The 13802-nt window shown below is 43.2% G+C and overlaps 1 protein-coding gene across 9 annotated transcripts in view; it reads left to right on the forward strand.

Moving 5' to 3' along the window:
• The window catches only part of SFMBT1 (Scm like with four mbt domains 1), a 120578-nt gene continuing 106776 nt past the window's right edge, over positions 1–13802 (forward strand). Inside the window, exons 1-3 of one of the 9 annotated variants that reach the window (XM_055558846.1) lie at positions 1–151; positions 1583–1704; positions 11450–11521. The gene's annotated coding sequence lies outside the window, so the exon portion shown is untranslated. Of the gene's footprint in view, positions 152–196; positions 316–590; positions 817–1418; positions 1705–11449; positions 11522–13802 lie in introns of those variants that run through there. The other 8 variants (XM_055558844.1, XM_055558848.1, XM_055558852.1 and 5 more) reach the window with 8 other exon arrangements.

The following is a 13802-nucleotide window of genomic DNA, read 5'->3' on the forward strand; positions in this document are numbered from 1 at the left end:
CTAGCATCCAGTTGTCGCTCTGTCCGTTCCTCCGCTAATGCCATCTTGCCGGAGGCTGTCACGTGCAGACGACAGCATCGCGCTTCACCTCGGACGCCAAAAACGATACCAGGACGCCACCAAGTTCCCTGGAGTCCGTCCTCAACCCGAGGTGAGGCGCAGGGGCCCTTCCCTCGTGGGTCGGAGCAGGGATTCGGTGGGTGCTGGGTCCCTGGGGCGCGCCTTCCCGTCGGGGCCAGTCCGCGCCAGCCTGCAACGCCGTCGGAGGTGGGGACGCAGCCGTTAGCTCTGCGCCGCGGCCTCGAGGTGTCAGCTGTAAGTTGTGGGCTGGGGGCACGAGGGGCCGGGGCGGCTGCCGGCGCGGGTCCCCCAGGACCCCCGTCTGCTGCCGCCTCGTCTCCCGTACTGACCCAGCTGGGCCGGAAGACGAGCGAGCTAGCTCGGTGAGGCCCGGCAGGGGGGCGCCACGCGCGCCGCGCGAGGGGCGCGGGCTGCCGGGAGGAGCGCGGAATGGGGGGGGGGGGGGGCGCGGGCGCATGCGCCCTGCGCCCGTGCCATATTGGAATGAGTCGGAGCGCGGAGCGCCGCCGCCGCCGCCTCCGCCGGAGCGCGGGTGGAGGGGGGCGGGGAGAGCTGCCGGCCGCCCCGCTCCGCGGAGCCCAGCAGGAAGGAGGGCGCGAGCGGGCAAGCGCGGGCGGCGCGAGCGGAAAAAGCTTCCGCGCGGAGGGAAGAAAAGAAGGAAAGAAAGAAAGAAAACGAGCGCGAGAAGGGAAAAGCAAGCGATTGAGCGAGGGCGCGCGCGAAAACTCCCGGCAGGTAAAAAAGCGGGGCCGCCGGCTGGGCCTTCCCGCGCGGCGGCCTGAAGGGGCGGCGGCAGCGCCGGGGCGGTGGACCGCGCGGCGGCCCCCTCGAGGCGGCCGCGCAACTTTGCCAACGAAAATCCACCGGGAGCCGGAGGGCGGCCGGCGCGCGGGCTGAGGCGCCAACGGGCGGCGGCGGCACGTTGGGGGCGGGGGCGGGGCGCGGGGTAGGGGGGGGAGCGCGGCGGCCGCGCGCGGCCTGGCGCGGCCCCGCGCGGCTGCCGGCCGGGCGGTAGGAGCGCGCCTGGGCGCCTCGCTGAGGCGGCGGCGGCCGGCAGTCCCGGGCGGACTCGCGCGGCGGGCGGCAACCTTCGGGCGTGAAAGGAAAGTGGCCGGGCGGCGGTACCGCGGGCGCCCAAGTTCCCCGGCGCGCTGGGCCCCTGGCGCGCCCCTCCCCGCGCGTCCCGCGCTCCCGCCCGCCGAGCCCCCGCGGACCCGCCCCCCGGGCTCGCTCCGGGCCCGGGGCGCGAACCCGCAGCAGGACCCGGGGGCGCGCCGCCCGCGCGGCGATCTGAACTTCGCTGGGCCGAAGCGGCCGCGGCGCGATGGCTGAGCGTCTAGCGGCCGCCGCAACCGGTTGCTTCGGGCCAGCGTATCGGAGTGCGCCGGGCCTCCCCAGCGCCGATCGAGCGGGCCGTGGGCTCGCCGGGAACGCGCTGCCCGACCCCAGGCGGACCTGCCGCTCCAGAGGTCCGTGACCGTTTCGATTTCTGTTCTTAAAGTCTCGTTTTGGACCCTGAAAAGGAGACTGGAGAGGCGAGCCGAGTGTCCTGAGAAGGCAGGCCTGCTTTGTGGGGAGCAGAAACGCCTTGTGAGAACGGAGATACATTCCCGCGGAAAGGATGTATGTTAAGTTTTTCACAAAATGTCAGCTGCTCACTGGGGTCTAAAACTGAGCCGTTAAAGGACAGGTCACCTGCACGTCTTGTTATACACCGGCAGTGGGGTAGGACACCCTTGCCAAGGACAGGCTTTTTATTTAGTGGGGGATATTCCCAGCGGGTCTCTCAAAGCCATGCGGGTGGACTGCCCCGAGCGAGGTTTCGTGAGCCCTACTTAGTCCTGAGAACCAAGAAACCATCAAAAAGATTGGAAAGGTAATAAGATGGATTTTATCAATCCCTGCAATGCCTTCTTCTCTGGAACCCCATTTTTAAGATGTCACACTTGATTGCATCGCAAGTAAAATGCCTGAAAACGTACTTGTTCGTTTGTCGACTGTCTTGAGATGAGGAAGGAAGATGAGTGTACTCTTGAGTACACTTTGGGGCCTGTCGGCCTGGTATTTTAAGGTATGTAGAATCTTTCTAGGCCACAGGTAGATTCGGAGTTGAGATTTGTTTACAATGTCAGAAAAGTAACGGCTTGGTGGAAACGGGAGTGGCCCCAGATCAGGAAACAATTCTGTTACTACTGTTGTCATTGACTACTGCCTTATCTTGGGTAAGTTTCTTTACAGATTTGTTTTTGTTTCTTTGCAAAATTAGTGGATGAATAGATGATCATTGTGCGTCCTTTCAGTTCTGGAATTTGGTGACTTCCTAAAGAGAAAGATTAAAAAAATTTAGGTTTGTACTTTGAAAGGTTGTACAAAGAAGTGCTCACAACCTGCATCTCTATTAAAATACATTTAGAAAAAAATACCTTGAGAGTTGTATCTTGGATGATTTTATATAACATTGTCTGGAAAGATAGTTACAAATGCATTTTAATATGTTTTAAAATTATATATTTTCATTTATTTATTGAAGCCTAATTTATAATAAGATCTCAATTTATGTACATAGAGTTCAGTGACTTTTTCATATGTATATGCGCTGGTAGCTACACTCAGATCAAGATATAGAGCATTTTTAGCTTCCCAAAGGGCTCTTTCTACATTTCTCCTTTTCAGTTAACAGTTTCCCTCCCCCAGGGTGACGCTGTACTGACTTTATCACCACTGGTGAGTTTTGCTTTACAGCACAACCCTTTTCTGGGTGAATGGGGGTAATATTAGTAAACTGAAGAACAACACATCTGTTAACTGGAGTTATGGTCATGGTCATTTTCTCCATGATCCTCATGCTTTTTATAACAGTTTTTACATTTTTATACTATTTAAAATGACTAAAATTTCTGACCTGGGAGACCTCTTAGTCAGAAGGTCACTTTTTAGTTGAGGCAGTACTGTGCACGTTGGGATCTGTGGTTCCGGGAATCCTTGTGAACATGGGCCCTGTATCAATCTGCTACTTCCCGTTTTTGGAATGCAGATATATTTGCAGACAGTAGGTTTAAAGGATGAATCATGAACTTTTCCCACAAGTCAGGTTTAAGTGTCAGTAGATGAATCAGTTCCTTAAAGCCTAGAATTTGCTGAGAAAATTAAATGAAAATTGATTTTTTAAAAGTTCATTGAATTAAAGAATGTGGGCATAAAGCTTTAACAACCTTTTAAATGACAGCAATTAACTTGATTTATATATGCAAGATATTCCCCTGGTTTGTCAGATCATTAAAACTCTAGCAGTGAAAGCAAAAACAAAAGATAACTAAAAATTATGTCAGGTGGTTTTTAATTTTTGTTTGGTTTTTGCTTTTTGTGTTAGACTTAGGAAGTTGGGCTTTTTATGTTTCCCACTAAAGCAAGAACTTCAGCAATTTACTTATCTTTCCCAAATGCCTTTTAGTATATTCTTGTATCCTTTCTTATTTCTGTTGCTAAAGGAGAGGAGGTAGAGGTTGTAACTGAATTCTTGTTATTTCTCAGGAAGGTCTGTGTTTTTTACTGCAAGGCTGTAGAAAGCTGAGAACTAAGTCCTGTGGTAGGGATGCATGGGGCATAGTCCACGAAGTTCAAAGGTTTTATTTTGTGAGATGATTCTGCTGAATAATTCTGTTTTTCTGTGACTGAGTCAGACAATTGGCCAAAAACTAAGCTGAATTTGCTACCCTAAGATTCATAGCATCATTAGCAAAGAAAGTAATTTATCACTTAGTTATTATTGATCCACCCTTTTTTCTCCTTTCTTCCTTCCTCCCTCCCCTTTTTTGGTGGCTCTTTTTAGATTTCTTAGCTTTTGCACTATCAGATATTTAACTTAAAATTTGTTAAATTTTTGAGCGATGTAACTAAAGAGATACAAAATGAGAAAACATTAAAGTGAATTCCGTCTTTGCTATTTATTTTTCTGTAAACTTTGATTTTTCTCTTTAAAAGTGCTTTTCTTACCTATAATCTTGCTGCTTCTCTAGGGTACTTTTGCTTTCACAGTGGTAACTAGACTGGTCTTTACTATAGAATGATGATGTAGAAGCTGCTGTCTTTTGACTCTCTGAAGTCTGTGGAAAAGCTGAATTGTCCAAACTTCATTGGCCTTTTTATTATGACTTCATGTCAGTGAAGTCGCTGAGTCGTGTCCGACTCTTTGCGACCCCATGGACTGTAACCTACCAGGCTCCATGGTCCATGGGATTTTCCAGGCAAGAATACTGGAGTGGGCTGCCGTTTCCTTCTCCAGGGGATCTTCCCAACCCAGGGATCGAACCCCAGGTCTCCTGCATTGCAGACAGACGCTTTACTGTCTGAGCCACTAGGGAAGCCCGACTTCATGTCATGTTCACATTAAATAAAGGAATACATCCAGAAAGCAGAAGACGTAAGGCAGACACTGTAAATGCTAAATATTTTTTATTAAAGCTTTTCTCTCTTGTAAATTCTTAAAACTTTTCTTTCTGAAATTATTTGACTGTTACCCAATGCTTCAGAATAATTTAAGTGAGAATGAAAAGATATGTAATCAGTAAATGGTATAACTTTCTTACGGGAGAGTACTTTTATTTCTGTAAATGGACTTTGTTTTCTAACTAGAATGTTTTGTAATTGAAAAAAATATTTCTTTTTGTACATAGTTGTTAAATGGGTGAAGCTCTCTGGGGATTTTGGTTACCTGGGAGATTTTGAACCATTAGACTTCAGGGAGTGGGATTTTGGTATGACTCTATACTTCTTCAAAAGGAATTGGCAAACAATTAAACATTGGAAAATATTTAAAATAGAAAGGATGTGGTCAGGTTGTTACAAGTTCATTTTTAAGCTTTACAGGGGTGGAAGAGAGGATAAGAAGGCAGGTTATTAAAAGAAAAATTATGACTTTACTGTAGAGGTTTTAAAATGTTTGATTGTAAACCTTTGCCTGTTGCTCAAAGGCACCTAAAGATTTGTAATTATTTTCTAGTCTCTTTTACTTAAGAGGATGTTTATAAATTTATTCAGCTCTCTGTATTTTTAAAATATTTTATATCCATATATATCTGCATTTTTACTTATTTGGCTGCACTGAGTCTTAGTTTGGGCATGTGTACTCATAATTGTGGCATGTGGGATCTAGTTCCTTGACCAGAGATGGAACCCGGACCCTCTGCATTGGGAGTGGAGTCTTAGCCAAAGACTGCCAGGGAAGTCCCTCTCTTTGTCTTTAGATCATTGCTCAGGGACATCGTTAAAAAAATGTTGTCTATATATTATCCTAAAGGTATTAGGTCCCCGCTGACTTCATGGTTTGATGGTTGAGTAACTTCAGAGCCAAGCACTGTGGATAAATACTGCATGGTGGCATTTCTAACATGGTGTATGTCCTGCATGCAGGTTCCTTTCTGACTTTTTTGCTTAATCTGGAGAAAGGTTAATTACTAGACTGATTTGGGGTGGATCAGGCAGTTGACAGTTACCTGCTTGGTCTGGGAAAGTTAGTTCTGGGATGAGATGATATTTGGAGAGGGTCTTAGATGAGAGATGGAGGGTGGTTTGTCAGCAGTTACAAGTACAGGTTGATTGTTTCTGGAATGACAACATGAGAGGACTGAGAAATTTAGTAATCATTAAAATACCTCAAGAATTTTTCCTGCTGAAAAATTAAGTTTAAAGTGTTAACCAGCAAGTACTTCGATTTGAATTCCAAATTACTATAATATTTTTCCAGAATAGGTTTTATTTGACGTGGCTGCTATGTAATATTTGCTCAGTGGTAAGGCCACCTGTGAGTTATCACTAATTTTCCATGTTAATTTCATGTTCATTCGGTACCCAGACTAGTGCTTTCTTGTCTCAGTTTTTGCTAGTGTTCTTTCTTGTTTGAAAAAACAAGAATTTTCTTTGTTTTTGAAAAAAATGTTTTTTCATGTTTCTTGAAAAAACATGCATTTTCCGTGTTAAACATAGTGCATGTTACTTTGGAATCATAATTTTAAGCCACTTTGGCTTATTTTTACTCATATCATTATAAAATAACCTTGGGGTGATCAATGATTACACAGATGCACTGACTATATCATTTCTAGAACACAGTAATTAATAAGGAAGCAAACTTACATTAATTTAAAAATATTTAATTTTGTAAGTTGTGATAAAATATACACAACATAAAATTTGCCATTTTAATGGGTACAATTAAGTGGCATTAAGAACATTCACAGTGTTGTGCAGTGATCACCACTGTCCATTTTGGCAACTTTTTCATCTTCCCAAACTGAAAGTCTGTATTATTGACAATAATTCCCCATTCCTGCCTCCCTGCAGCCCTTGGTGACCAGCGTTCTGCTTCTGCCTCTGTGAATTTGACCATCTGGCTATCTCATATAAGTGGAATTTTACAGTATCTGTCCTCTTGTGAGTGGTTTATTTCACCGTAGCGTAGTGTCCTCAAGGGTCATCTGTGTTGTAATACATGTATCAGAATTTCCTTTTGACAAAATACATTTCCACAGCAGGTAAAATAGGTCCTGGAACCCTGTATATGAGGGCTTGTTACCTCCTTTGGAGGAACTTGGTAGGTGCCAGCAGAACTGTGAGAACCAGATACCTTTTCCTTAGATATAGTTCTGACGTACATGGTTATTGGAACGAGAGAGGGATGGAAGCAGAATATGATGACAGGGAAAGTGTAAAGCAAAGGTTGCTACAGTCTTGGATTTCATTTGGATGAGGACAGAGCTTTGTGGGTCTTCATATACCCCCTTATTGTGTAATCACTGATGTTCACAGTGTTGGTCTGAGTCAAGTGTTTGGTCCAGAACAGTTAACCAAAAGAGTTTATGCGTTCTAAAGTTGTAAATAAGCCTTTGAGTATCTGAGAGGCATGATTATTCTGTGACTCATTCCCTAGCTGTTCTGGTTAGTTGAGGTTTTAACTGTATTTCAGTCTCATTTCTGTATTAATGGAAAACTAATTGAATATTTAAAGAGGCTTAATAGTTTACATAATAATGATACCACGTAATTAGTGCTCTATATTTTATGTTTTAGCTTTATTGTATTACTGTACCTCTGGATTTGAGAAATACAGATGTCCAGTCATAGAGAGAAAGCAAGTTGGGCACAGAGTGTGAGTTGAGCAGTTAGCCCTTTCAGAATAGCTAAACAACTGAGCAACTAAACAACAGCCAACATGTGTAAGTGTTTTTTAACACGCATGTACACCTGTGGCTGATTTATATCAATGTATGGCAAAAACCACCACAATATCATAGAGTAATTAGCCTCCAATTAAAATAAATTAAAAAATTATTGTTTACTGTTATTATTACTATTTTTAATTGATGTGTAGTTGATTTGTTGTGTTAGTTTCACGTGTACAGCAAAGTGATTCAGCTGTATGTGTGTATGTGTATATTCATTTTCAGATTCTTTTCCATCATAGATTATTATAAGATACTGAATCTAGTTCCTGGTGCTATATACGTCTTTACTGTTATTTTTGATTCCTGTATTAGTAAACATGGGGTGACTTTCCTGAATACTGTTTGTTCCAGGGTGGTGGGGGGACACTTTAGAGCATCTTTTCATCACCCCTCCTCCCCAACTTACTTCTTGACAAGGAGTGCTTTTGACTATCTTTGTGACAGTGAATGTTATGAAGCCTGATTTTTTTTTTTTTTTTTTTTTTTTGGTGCTTTAAATAACTGCTCAGTTCTTAAAATCAGAGTGATTAGTTGTTTTCTAGAGTTACACTGTTAGACATAATTTTCTTTAAAAAAACAATAGGTAGCTGTTCTTTCCAGGAATGTAGTTTCCTTTTGATTACTTTTTGTTTTTATTATTGAGCAAAATGGGCAGGAGTAGGTGATCTAGTAGCTAAACCTAGAAATATGAAAAACTTTGGGTATTTTGTTGTTATCATTTATGGGCTTTCCTGATAGCTCAGTGAAGCCTGCCAGTACAGGAGACATGGGTTTGATCCCTGGGTATGAAGATTCCCTGGAGAGGAAAATGGCAGCCCCACTCCAGTATTCTTGCCTGGGAAATCCCATGCATAGAGGAAACTGGTGGGCTACGGTCCACGCGATTGCAAAAGAGTCAGCCACAATTTAGCAACGAAGACAACAACATGGTCGTTTATGATTGGGGAATCCCTTCACCTCTTAGTGTAGTTGTTCAGTTGCTCAGCCGTGTCTGATTCTTGTGACCCCATGGACTACAGACCCTAGGCTTCCCTGTCCTTCACTGTCTCCTGAAGTTAGCTCAGACTCATGTCCATTGAGTCGATGATGCCATCCAACCATCTCATCTTCTTTCGCTCCCTTCTTCTCCTGCCCTCAATCTTTCCCAGCATCAGGGTCTTTTCCAATGAGTCGGCTCTTGGCATCAGGTGACCAAAGTATTGGAGCTTCAGCACCAGTCCTTCCAATGAATATTCAGGGTTGATTTCTTTTAGGATTGACTGGTTTGTTCTTGCTGTCCCAGGGATTGAATCCAGGTCTTGTGCATTATAGGCAGATTCTTTACTGTCTGACCCATCAGGGAAGGGCTTCTTTATTTTTGGCTGTGCTGGTCTTTGTTGCTGTGTAGGCTTTTCTCTAGTTGCAGTGTGCGGGCTCTAGGGTATTGGGCTTTAGTAGTTGCGGCACGTGGGCTTAGTTGCTCTGCAGCATGTGGGATCTTCCCGGATCAGGGATTGAACCCGAGTCTCCTGCATTGGCAGGTGAACCCTTTACCACTGAGCCACCAGGGAAGCCCAAGCATTTCTTAATGTAGGGCTGATGTTCATTACTTTCATTTTGTTTCCATTTTGAAGTTGATTTTAATCCTCAGTCATGGTTCATATTTGCATTTGAAATGTACGGAAGTTTTTATTATTGTTAATACAAGTAATACCACATGCAGACTGGCAAACAGAATCTGCTGTTTGGCGTTACTGCATCTGGTTTTCCGTAAGGGTTCCTGGGTGAACTGAGAGAAACTTTAAATGACTCTGCTGCCAGTAGTAGCTGTGACAGGGGACGCAGAGAGCTGGAGGGGCTCTTCTGGCCTTGCCTTCTAGGGTGGCTCTCCCTTCTTGCAGTGAATGCTTGAGGGCTCCAGGACTTTTGCAGCCCTGTCCAGGGCTTTGAGGCACAACAGGGTTCTGAAAACAGTCTCCTCCCCGCCCACCCCTTGACCTTTACCCTGATTTTGGCTTCCTATTAACTTTGAGAGGAGCTCTTTTGAAAGCAGCTATACTACTGAAATCTCAGGTTCTGTGGTGGTATTCTTTTTCCACAAGCTCTTTGAGAGGCTTCCCTACTCTCCCTGTCTCATCTTTGACCTTACTGTGACCTCCTTTTCCTCTCAAAGAGTTTCAGCCCCTTTGGGCCTGGACCCATTGTCCAATCTTTTGTTTGCTTCCTGGCCAGTACCCTCTACCCTGGCTCCTTTGCCCTTCTGCAGCTTCTGCTCTCTGGAGCACCACCCCGTCAGTCCAGCCTGTGCCCTGTTTGCTGTGGACACACCGCCTGGAATTCAGGGTCTCCTCTTGAAGGGGCCCTATTTGTGGCTGGTTCCACACAGTATTAACTTGAAGCAGACCCTTTTCTTTTTGCCTTCTGTGACCTTTGCAGCTCCTCCATTGTTCCTCTGTTTGCACCTCCCTTGGGGGATCCCCCCACCTTTCGACTTCATCTAGCCTGTGTGCCCCCCTAAACCTTTCTACTGAGCTTCAGGTCCATATATCCTCTCTCTCTGGGCCTGTCCAGTTTGGAGTTCCGCTGGCCCTTTAATCTACAGGTCCCAAACAATTCCTTAGTCTGCTTTAAAGTTACTCCTCTAGCCGACTCATCTGCCTAGGTCTCTTTTTCTTTACCTTCCTTCTTGGTGATGGTGTCCAATTTTTCTCCTGACAGCTTTTTTTCTCCCCACAGCTTTCCTGTGGAACTGAGCCGCCTTATTGAAAATTACCAACCTTTGACTTAAGAATGTGCTGTTCTGACTTCTTGGTTTTCAAACATTTTTATAAGCTCTGGGGCCCTTTGTTAAGTGAAATCTTTCCAGGAGGCCCAGTATGTAAAATAAGAAAGACTGGAGTTCTGGTGGAAGGGGAATGAAGGGCCAGCATCCTGTCCTGCCACTTAGGCCTCCCCATGCTGCCCTCTTCCTCCTCCGAGGCAGAGCTGGTGTCTGGTCCTCGGCCTCTGTAAGTGGAAGTCCCTGCAGTTAGTTGCTCAGGACTGCCTGAGGGTACTCTGCTTGTCCGAAAACCGCTTTATCTGTTCTGCACCCCGCCTCTTTCTCATTGGTTTTATTTTGTGACTGGTAAGTATAAAATTAATGCTGTGATGAAACTTGCCAAGGAAAAGCAGTGCCACTTTGGAAAGTGAAACTAGGTGGTAAAAAGAGCCAGCTCCTTTAAATGCTGAAAACCTCAGAAATGCCCAAGGGTTCCTTTCAACTTCTACAGAAGTGTTTATTGACTCTTATCTTTCTCTAAAGCTGCTCTTCTACAACATGAACATTCAAGTAAACTTAGTTTAGTTTTACTGTTTTTGTTTTGTTCATTTGCCAGTATAGCAGATTTGTTCAACATATATAACCAAAATGTTAACCATTTGCAGTTAAAAATGTGTTCTGTTGCCTCCAAATGGTTGTCCATCCCCTTTACCCCACCCTTCTCTGACCCATCTGATACACTGTGGACAGATAGCTCTTTTTAAACAAACTTGATTTTATCACATAAATTTATCCCGCTGCCAGCAGGGTAAAGTCCAGGCTCCTCAGGAATGTGCACAGAATCCTTGAGCTTGTCTGGTCACCTGCCCAGCCCAGCCCCCTCTCATACGTGCCCTCCCTCCAGCATTGGCCAGACCCTGGTCCTCCCCACATCCTCTTCTCCGCATGTCCAGTGTGTCCTCCACTAACATACGGCTCCTCAAATGTCAGTCTGGCATATACCAATCTCATACTTCTGGCCCTATTTGACTACTATAATTATTCTTTTAATATTTTAAAAATTTACTTCAAATTTGGACTTTTTAACTGAAATTTTATAAAGCATTATTACATTTTAGAAATAAAAATAATGAAATACAAATAATAATAAATTAATCATTTTATTAAAATACATTCCTTCAGTAAGTTTCTCTGTCTCTTTTCTTTTTGGCTGCACCACGCAGCTTATGGGGTCTCAGTTCCCCGACCAGGGATTGACTCTGGATCCTGGCAGTGAAAACCCAAAACCATAATTACTAGGCCACCAGGGATCTCCGAAAATTCTCAACTAAACCTTTTGTACTTAAAACTTTTAAAAACTGTGTACTTCTTAATAGGTGATATTAAGGAATTTTTTTTTTTTTTTTAGGTATGATAATGACATTGTGACTATATATGAGAATGTCCTTTTTCTTGGGAGAATCAAACTGAAGAGTTAAAGGTGAGGTATCATGATGTTTCAGCACTTTTAAATGGCCCATAAAATATGTATGTGTGTAATATGTGCACATATATATGGAAATATATATGCAGATACATATGCACATATATATGGAAAAATACAGCAAATCAGGAAAATTTTAATAACTTTTGAATCTAAGTGGAGAGAATTTGGAATTTTTTCAAAATCTCTGTGTTTGAAAATTTCGATAAAAGCTTGTCTTGGTTTAAGTATAAAAATGGCTTCAAAAGCTGCAAAAAAAGATTAACCCCAGTACACAGCGGGTAACACACGTGCATACACACACACACACACACACACATACATATACACGGAGAGCACAGACCCATTTGTTGAAGTGACATTTAGACTACTGTGTTTTCAATGTTGTGGGAAAACCAAATGCTAGTGAAGGGTTTTTTAAATAACTTTTAAAATTGAGGTATAATTGATATATACAGCATTATATTAGTTTTAAGTATACAACTGATGATTTGATATTTGTATATATTGTAAAATGATCACAATATGTCTAGTTAACATCTGTCACCATATCTAGTTACAAAATTTTTTTCTTATGACTTTTAGATACACTCTGATGACTTTTAGATACTTTCAAATGTGCAATACAGTATTATTAACTATAGTCATTGTGCTATACAATACATCTCCATGACTTACAATAGAAGTTTGTACCTTTGAAGTTCCTAACAAATCCTGTGTAAGCAATACCTGTGAAGTTGCAGTTGCATATTTTCTATGTTAACTCTTTTTTTCCCCATTCCACCTTAATGATGCTACATAAATTCTTTAAAAGAAAGTCTTTAGCAGCCCCTAAATTTTCTTATGTTCCAGCAGGGGTTTTTGTTGTATCTAGGGGACGACACTAAGGAGATTTCTTGTTTGTCCTGTAAGACTCAGGTTTCCTGTGGAGTTTTCCTTCCTGGACGCCTCCAAGCCAGGTTAACTACCCTTTGCCCTGGGCATTCAGCCTTCTGCATATTCTCCTCTTGTGAATGTTATAAATGTAATTACTTGTTCAGTGTCTGTACCAGATTGAGAGCTGACTGTGAGAGACCTTGTTATTCCTCATTGATACCCTGGATACAACATAGCAGAGTAGACAGTAGATAAATTATAGCTGAGAAAAGGCATAGAGGCAAAACTGCAGCAGCACCATTTGTAGCTTTGTTTCTACTCCAAAATGTATTATATTCTAAACAAAAGCTATGATGTTTAATCAGATCTGATCTAGTGACTCCTTGGTTTAGAGCCTGCCATTGGCTTTCTATAGCAATTACAATAAAATCCAAACTTCTCTTGTGGTCTGTAATACCCTTTGCAATTTGTTCCTTGCCCACCTCTGCCACTTTTCTGCCTGCTTTTCCGCAATCCGCTATGCATCTTTTCTGTCCCTCCAAGTACAGCAAAGTTTGTTACATTTAGTTCCTTTTCATCAGAGGGGTTAGCTCAGTCATGAACCCTTCCCTCAACATCCTTACCTCCACTCCCCTGGCTTTCCTGTCTCTTTACTGTTTGCTTTTCTTCATGGTGCTTATCACTTAATGAAATTATCTTACTTTTAGTTCATTTTAATACTTAAATTAAAAAATTTAATTTATCATTGATTGCTTTAAAGTCACAAGGTAGAGAACATTAAAACCTACTCCAGGACTGTTTCTCCTTGTTGTTCCTTGTGGGAAAACCAAACAGGGCACTAATGCACTGTTCTTGTGTTTACTGTTGTAAACTCTGTGAAGATAGGAACCAGTTCCTTTAATCAGCATGGCATCCCTGCACTAAGAATGGTGCATAGCAAATATATGTATGTTGAGTGGAGGTGTGAATAAACAACCAGCTTGTAAATGATCTAAGAAAAAAAGTTTTTTTTAAACTCCAGAGATTTGGGGGCAGTGTTATAGTTTAGCTCTGCCTGTTCTGAATTTTTTTATGAGAAGTCAATACTTTGTCATATTTTGCTGCCTGGAGTGCCTGTTTATTGTTCTAGGTGAGCATAATTCCTTTCTTCAACTTCTTTTTTTTTTTTAATCACATTAACTTATAACTTCACTTTTTTGAGGATAACTGCTCATCTTTAGATCTTCAACAAACGCATTCCTTTTCTTAAAAAATAATTTTATTTTTGACTGTGCTGGGTCTTCATTGCTGCTTGGACTTTTCTTTAGTTGTGATGAGCAGGGGGCTACTCTCTAGTTGTCGTACTTGGACTTCTCATTCTGGTGGCTTCTCTTTTTGCAGAGATCAGGTTCTATGGTGTGCC

This window comes from Bubalus kerabau, chromosome 20, assembly GCF_029407905.1.
Source record: "Bubalus kerabau isolate K-KA32 ecotype Philippines breed swamp buffalo chromosome 20, PCC_UOA_SB_1v2, whole genome shotgun sequence".
NCBI lineage: Eukaryota > Metazoa > Chordata > Mammalia > Artiodactyla > Bovidae > Bubalus > Bubalus kerabau.